The following is a 9,019-nucleotide window of genomic DNA, read 5'->3' on the forward strand; positions in this document are numbered from 1 at the left end:
TCCTTTGGGCAGCATGTGGCCCAGGTTTTACCATCCAGTCACTTTTTTTTTTTTTTTTTTTTTTACTGTTTCCTGTCTGGCTGTGAAGCAAGCAGAATTGATGTCTGAATGCTGGTAACAAGCCTTACAGATTTATTCTCAGGTGGAGCATCAAAGCGTCTGCTTTAAATGTCACGCCTGATACTTGAAATTTTATTGTTATTGTTTTTGAATGCTTTGTAATGCCGACCAGACAGGGAGACAGAGGTGAAAGAGAAAGGAAAAGACAAATGGTGGGAGGGGGGGGGGGGGGGTCCACAAAAATAAACAATAATGAACAAGAGTCTGCTTCTAGACTTGCAGAAAGAGAAGAGCAGAAAAAAATGGGACACACAACAATACATCAGGAGCAAGCTAACACTGCGTCAACGTGATGATGAAATATAAAATCAACATTGTTTAACCGAACAATCACACGATAATAAATCATAGTGCATTTAGTGGCAACGACAGCCTTGAGACATGTGTTGAACGTGCCCAAGCCCATACTTTTGAGAGCACCATGTGAGCACCTGTGTGTGTACATGCACTTGTTTATGTAAGGTTTCTCTATAGGAGCGTCCAACAGAGAGTGTGAGGGACCACAGATCTGCCCCTAAAGATGCGTAGGAGACGGGGGAGCTCCAAGTCCCAGAGATCCAGGCGCTGCCCCAGAACACAGGAACCCCAAGGGGTCTGCAAGCAGAAAGGCCCCCCGCCCCCCTCGAGAGGCGCAGAGGATCGCCCCGGGGGGCCACAACCAGCAGCCGGCAGAGTCCCGGGAGATATCAGCGGCAAGCCCATAGGCCCGCCCGCCACCTCCCACCCCCTAGCCGGCCGAGCCCGGGACCCAGGGGCGACCACCCCCCGCCGGGGACCCAGCAGAGCCCAGGTACCCAGACCCCACCAGGCAGCCACCGGGATTGACCGGGCAGGCGCCAAAGATCTTAAACCTCCTGACCCGGGAGCCACGAACACCCAGGCAGACCATCCAGTCACTTCTACAGAGTTTTTTTTTTCACACCTTATAGCTCCATATTTTAAAAACACCATGAAACTTTACACGTTTGTTTCATCCTCACAGCTGCTTTCAGCATCACGAGAGAAACGTTAATCCACCTGCAACATGTGATGGTTTCTGCTCATTTGTATGCAGGTTATTTAAAAGACATTGACACGTGCCGAGGTTGATGGGAAACGCTGCTTTTAGTGCAGGAAATTCTTTCCTAATTGTAATGTTTTTACAGTGATTCCAGCCATTTTCAGTTGGTACGATATAAAGGATGTCTGCAATAAAACCTACCCAGGGTTCGATTATTAGACAGACACTGCAGCAGAAAATGAAAATCGTTTTTTACTTTTATGAGACCAGCTGCGGACTGAAACCAGCTTTAACATTATTTACTTTGCTTTCAAAATCACCAGTGAACACAATTGTTCTGCAAAAAACATTTTAAATAAAAACAGTTTTTTTTCATTGACTAATTGAGTAAACCACAACATTTACTCACTACATTGCACAAAACCTAGCTAACAATAAAGCATCAGTGATATTTAGTGGAGGTTGTAGACTAACATTATGAGGAGGTCAGCTCATGTGTAACAAAAACAGCAGTATAATCACTCCCATAATGAATTTAAAATGTTTGTATTACAAAAATGGAATTACAGCTATTTAGTAATAGCTTAGTAATGGTTCACCTTCTGGCAGTTGGAAGGTGCTATATAAATAAAGTTGATGATGATAATAGCTGTTTGAGATGCAAGTGATTTTACAATAAGTTTAAAAATGTAACTAATACGTTTAAATCTTAATCTCAGAGAGAGCATGAAAGTATATCAGCATATTTTCAGTGTCAGATAAATGCATTCACACGCTGTGCTTCTGCAGCTGGCGTTTGGGCAAAATTAGCGCAAAAGTCATAACCCATTATTGCTTCAGCTTTGACCTCAGCAGGGTGGCCACAGGGGTGGCAGACATGCTGTCAGGATGGGTGCCCCCCTCCCCGCCAGACCCTCTTCACACTGAGGTTTAATGATTCTTGTTGTTTGGATTACGTTCTTTGTGTTTAATCTTAGTTCAATCTATTTTGTTATATGCTCACAGTTCAGCTAAACAATCTAACTCCATGTCAGACTCTGGGTGTTTCTCAATACCAACGAACTTGCATTGATGTCTTGGCTCCGCCCTGGTTGCCTAGGAGATACGTCATCAGAAACCACCATGGCATGTTCCAACATTCATGTTCTATTGAGGCGTGTGTTCTCTGTTTGTTAGCCGTTTAGCTAACTGAGCAAGGATACATAGGAAGTGTCTTGTTGCCTCGCCTTGGTCCAAAATTTTCCAGAATACACCCTGCGGTATTTTCAAAAGGATGGAAGATCAGAAGCCGGCAGCTACTTCGGGGACAAATTTCAAGTTTAAATGTAAGTAAACTAATTAAAAATGTTGGGGGTTTTTTTTTTAGATCCAAAGAAGTTAGCTATTGTTGTTTAGTTGCTTATTAGTGGCAGTTTTGGTAACTAGCGGGTAGTAACTCACTTATATATTTAATTAAACAAATATATACACAATTTAAAAAGTAAAAGGTTCTCATTATATATTTATATTGAAACTTATACGTATAAAATATAACGTTATCTCACGTGTCACGTGACATTACATGACTGCCGTGGAAGCTGCGGTCACGTGATGCAAGTCTGTTCCATTTAACCGTTTTCTTTGACCAAGGAAGGACAGTGTCCTCGTAAGCAAGGCGGCTGGCCTCGCAAGACATCGCCTCGCAAGGCCAGGCGCCTTGACACTGAGAAACTCCCTCTAGTTGCTGACTGTGGCTCACCTGTTGTTCATCTGCCATTAGTTCCTTCATCAGGTCTTCTTTCTTCTCTTTCTGTTCTTTATGTATGGATTTCAGATGATTGGCCTTTTAGGCTTTCTGTAGTTAAATCCTACTGAACACCTCATCATTGAGTTTTTACATTTTATTTTGAGTTGATCTCCAGCTCTTACTACCTTCTGCTTCCCAATTATGCATTTGCTCTCCTCTGGATCTTGGTTCATAAATCATCATGAGTTGTGTTCAACAGAACTGACACATGACATAAAATGATTTCACTTCATTTAAACTAAAATAAACTCAAGCATTCTTTCAATAATTCCCCTCATCCTCATGCTAATCTTCTTCTCCAGCATCACCCCTGACTCATAACCTCTTCATAAAAGCTTTCAGCATCCCCTTTCCTCCCACAGCTCGTCCTAACATGCCAGTCACGCTCCACTCTGTGACCCCACTCATCTTTCCAGCATGTTCATCCTCAAAGGCAGCCTCCATGCTCTTCACCACCACTCAAGCTGCTTGAATCTCCAAATCCATTAACGCCACAGTTTGTTTCCTCCTCACCAGTGTCCACCATCAGCACACTCCTCGCCAAAGGATCTTTCCAGCCAGAGGCAACTGAGTCAATCATCTCACTGCTCGAGTCACAGCCATGTGATTAAAACTATGCAGCCAATTAAGCGGTCATCCTTGGGTGACAGGAAATTTTCATCCTACATTCTCTCTCTCTCTTTATATTTGCAGTGTGTGTATATATATATATGTGTGTGTGTGTGTGTGGTTTTATTTTGCTTGATTTTTTTCTTGTCTTTCTTCTGACCAGAGGAAGTCTTTCCAGTAAGAATGCTGCAGCCTGAGGGGTCGAATCAGTGCGTGCAAATCCTTCTCGTTATCTCGTCCACTCATATTTGTAAAGAGATAAAATCCTCACAGATGTCAGCACCTCTTTTTGCCATCACAGATGATGAGTTTGTCATGACTTTTAAATCAGTTTGAAGTGTGTTAGAAACATTTTAATTAGCTGTCTTTACAGTCTTACTCAGAGGCTTAAAGGCAAGTGTCCAAAGAGTCTGTTTCATTGGGTTGTAATTCTCCCTCTCATCAGATATCTGATGACATTTCTGGAGTAAACTCTTGCATTATCTCACTGTAACACTGTAAGATGTTTGTTTGTTGTGGTATTTAAAATGTGGATGTAATTAGATGTTTATTTTGTTTTTGAAAGCATAAACTGACTTAAAGGCATGTTTTGCCTGAAGATGTTGTATCAATCTTTAGCCACTAGCTGGCAGCATTCAGCATAGGAGATAATTGCTCTTCCAGCAGGTACATTATCAGAGCACATCACTGCACACGGTTTAAATCCCTGTCAAGCGTTTGCACCATGGTTCTGTCAGTGGCTCAGTGGCTCAGAGGGGAGGATTGATAGCAGTCTGACTCATCTGCACGGCAGCTACACGTTCAGTAATGCACTAATGTAGTTCATAAATATCGACCACGGAGCTGAAATGGCAAATATAAATCCTGCAGCAGGATGATAGGGGAGACGAAGAACAACAACCAACAACAGGAAACAGATCAAACTGTTGACACTTGCCTGCAAGAGTCAGATTATAGAATAGAATAGAATAGAATAGAATAGAATAGAATAGAATGCTGTTAATGGCTGATGTGCAGTATCTGGTGGATTACTTTACACTGTCAAATCTAATTTGCTGTTTTAGCTTAAAAAGTACAGTAAAGTTAAAGGTGCCTTACGGACTTGTGAATTTTTATGCTCGCGATTGCCCCCTCAGGCCAAAAGCGTAACGGCAGCTTCAATAGTAGGCTCGTGCACTAAGCGCGCATGCTGTATCACTTGAGTGTGTCTGTGTGTGTGTGCATGCGTGTGTGTGTGTGTGTGTGTGTGTGTGTGTGTGTGTGTGTGTGTGTGTGTGTGTGTGTGTGTGTGTGTGTGTGTGTGTGTGTGTGTGTGTGTGTGTGTGGCCCGGAGGACAAAAGACAGGAGAACACGCAGCTACTTAATTAAATAATTTGGTTATGTACCTTTCCCTTCAGCACAGCTGACAAAGTTTTATGATGGGTCAGTCCTCCTGCATGCTCAGATCATTCCCTTCCCTTGCTTGAAAAATTGTTCCAAAATGAAAGTTGAACCCACATCTTTTTTATCTGTGAATTCAATGCCGTTCGGCGAGTCTCAAATAAAAATTTGAGCATCTTACTGTAAGAAAAAATACCATTAATGTAAAAAAGAAACTCTAAATAAACTATGTTCACATCCAGAATCAAACCCAGGTCTTCTGCATGAGAGTCAGACACCTTACAAGGTGAGCTAAAGCACCAGTAACATTCAAAGCATCTGTGACTTTTATATCCTTGATAACACCTGAAACAACGTCAAACCAAAGAACAGTTCAGAGCGAAAATGGCTATTTTGTTGCTAATTTGCAGGAAATCTCTAGAAGAAAGTTTTACAGAAAGTAGCTAAAGGTCCTCATAAATGTAGCTAGGTTTGTCACTAGGCGTTAGGAACAGTGGCAACGTGGCACTGCCTCTCTCTCTGCTGCTAAAGCTACTGATAGCAAATGCTACGGGCGATGCCTGAGCGTGAACGCGCATGAAGCAGCCTGCTCAACCCGAGCATCTCTCTTTTTCTGTGATTTTACAGAAAAACAGGCAATCACAGTAAAAATGCCAGGGCTCATTCTACAGGACCAGGGCATTGCTGGAGAATGTATGAAGAAGAAATTTATTATTTCTATAAATGTTTTGGCTGTCAAACTTCCATAATGCCCCTTTAAAGCTTTCATAATAAATAAATAAATATATTAGCTTAAAACAGTTTTTTATGCTTCTCAGCAACGTTCTAACATAGTATAGCTATAAATGTATTGTGGAGCCTAAAAAACAACCATTTTTTTCTTGCATTTGTCTTAAATTGACTTGTTTCCCTCTCGCACTCCCTTTGATGTTCTATTTGTTGTGTGTTGACTTGGAAACAATCTCTGATGACGGCTAGAGATACTAGCTGAAACATGTCAGGTAAAAAACTTTTTTTTACTTCAACCATGTAAGAAAATAACAAAACATGGATAATGAAGACAAACACAAAATGAACATATAAAAGAGAACATCACTGGTATGAGAGGCCCACTGCTCAGTAATGTCAGAGAAGGAGAAACAGCCGGCTTCTACCACTTGATATTTAGAACAAACGACCTGAGTCTCAAACAGAAAAACACCATTAGAAGTTATGAAAAACAAAACACATTTGCACCTAGAAAACCACATCTGCTGTTCAGCACTTTCTAGTTTACTCTGTCAGTGTGGGTCCCAGGTTCTGGAGGAGGCGTATCCAGTGGAGATACTGGAGGAGAGGGGTGAGTGTTCCGTGACTGTGCAGATTTGCTATAACAGCTTTAAATGAAGAATGTATTTTGTTCTACTAACTTTATTTGTACTACCTTGGGTAAAAGTCAGTTGTTTTGTACATGTCTGCCTGGTTGTTTGGTAAATTGAAAATGATTATCTGGTTAGCTGTTAGAACGATGGAAAACAATCCTATATATGTGAATATAGTCTGGCCACGACCCATAGACAGAGCTCAGTCGTGGCACGGGGTTTATGGTTGTCTTTGAAACTATTTCCAGATGCTATTGGATGACAGACAACGTGATGTACACTATGGATGTCAGCCAGCGGGGCAGTCCGCCACACACTGTTACAGAAAATGCAAAGACTTCCTTTTTCTAAATGAAAGAACTTAAGTACCTCTATCTGCTCCTGACTCAAAGAAATGCCCAAGCCTAAATAGTTCAAAGTTTAAAACAAGCTGCCACCATTTTTGTTGTTTTGCTCCATAGCAATAACACCCTGCCCACCAAGCCAACAGAGCAGTGTGATTGGCAAGACCCAAGACCCTGATGGAGCGTGGCTAGACCGACCTGCAGAGGAAACCCATTTTGCTTCTGCTACAGTCTGTCTAGATTTCTAGGCTACTGCTACCTGCATGTTTACTCAATCAGGTCATTGCAGATTGAGTTACATTGACAACCACATACCAGAAATGAACATAATAACTATAAATGTGGTATTATTGGTCCCATTTTTCTTTGTGACTGAATTTCAAACTATTTAATTTCTAATCACAATTGTTAACATAATACTTTTTATTACAAAAAAACTTATTTTGTAACATTGGAATGAAAGCTCATCCATTGTGGTGAGTGTGTGTTTCATGATTTTACACAACATATGCATACATTAATATGGGTTTGTCTTGCAAAGATGAAACGCTTATTTATTTCTGTCTACAGCCTGAAATGGCCTTTAGTGCCGGCTCCTCTGCTGGTCTCTCAGACTGCTCAAGTCCCATGTCTCTTGTTTATTACTGACCTCCATCATCCCTGTCATCCTCTGTCCAGTTATCCAACATCTTGTCTCTCTCTTTTCACTCATCGGGTTTCATCTCATTGGTCATACTTTATGATCACTTTAGAAGACCATTCGAGTTTCAGCAGCTGTCCCTGTTTTTGTCTTGGGCTCTGAATAATGAACCAGTATTCAGCGCTGCCGTCACTGACGGACCTCATCTCTAAATGAGCTGGTTACATTTAAGAGGCTGTTTAGTTCTGTGTTGACACCCATCAGTCTCTCTTTGGCATCTCCAGACATGTGCACTTCCTCCTTGAATCAAAAATGATGCAAAAGTCAGAAATCAAGCTCATACTGTTACGAGCCCTAAGTTCCCCAGCGCCCGGCTTCTACTCCGCTCCGTTTCAGCACCATGGTCAGCACCCTGGAGAGCGGCCAGCCACACTCACGCAGCTGATTCGCATCAGGAAATCCCCCGGCTGGAGCAGATAAAATCACTGCTGCACTGAATGGAGAGGACTGAAGGAGAGGACTGGAGAGGAGGACAGGAGAGGATTAATGAGAGAGAGACTTGTGTTAGAGAACTTTGGGAATTCATAGTTGCCCTCGGATGGTTTAAGTTTCCACCTGCAAGGGAAAACCTTCAGGTTTTGAGACTTGGTCTTCCCTTGCTCTTGACAGAGCTTTTGGTTGTGTGGGTGAGTTAGTTCACCAGTGGACTTTTGGGTAAGGCCTCTGGGCAAGCTTCTTTCATTCCTGGTGTTCCCATTTTGGAACCAGAGAGTTTTAGTTCTCATTTTAGTGCTCTTTAAGTCACTTAACCCTTTGATGCATAATGGTCACTACAGTGGACAGGTACTCAAAATTGTTATTTATTTGTTTTTGCTATTAAGCACAGCTGTTGAAGACTTTATTGTATTTGAGCCCCTCCGTTTGGACTTCAGTAAGCCAAGCCAACATATTTCATGCTCAGAATGCACACTGCCCACTAAAGTTGACATGTAATAAATTATTTGTACATTATAGAATTTTACAAAAAATATTTGTTGAAATTTGTTTCATCCACACCTAAAGACGAATGAAAAAAAATGTTAAAAAAATCATGGTTGAAGATTTCATAATTCATGCATCAAAGGGTTAAATACTCAGTTTTGTTACCGCAGCATAAATTAAAACTCCCTTTGTTTTATTAACCAGGTTTTCTCCCTTAGGGATGCTTTTTGTTAATAAAACTACTTCTTTGGTTGTGACTTAGTGTCAGAATGTTTAGTATCCATACTCATGTTTCTGTGTTAGGCCTCCCAGGATCCTAGACCAGGTTGAGGTCGTAACACATACGAAGATGAAGATGGAACCCCTCCAGGACTTTCTGAAGCCAGAAGTGTGTGAATGGGGGGGGGGGGGGGGGGGGGTGCGCACACACACACACACGATCAGGAGATCAAGGACAACGTGGGGTTGAGTTTTTTCTTGGAGCAGATTTCACAAAGAAAGATAAAAATGTTGTGTTTTATCAAAAGAATAAAAAACAGAAACAATGTATCTATCAAAGTTCTCATGAAACTTGTTGAATGTTATGATTACATTTTAGTAATATGTCTGAGTGTTTAATTGAATGACAAACATTATAATCAACAACAATAAATCACCTCCAGATTTTAGAAAGGTCACATTAAAATGGGGTTTCAGTGAAAACTGTGAGCTCCTGTGTGACTTCCAGTCCAGACTGACGACATTGGGTGTGTTTACTCAGCCTGTGATGCCCGAGAATCACAAGGCTTTGCTCCCTC

The sequence above is a fragment of the Nothobranchius furzeri genome, chromosome 1 (genome assembly GCF_043380555.1).
Source record: "Nothobranchius furzeri strain GRZ-AD chromosome 1, NfurGRZ-RIMD1, whole genome shotgun sequence".
NCBI classification, from domain to species: Eukaryota; Metazoa; Chordata; class Actinopteri; order Cyprinodontiformes; family Nothobranchiidae; genus Nothobranchius; species Nothobranchius furzeri.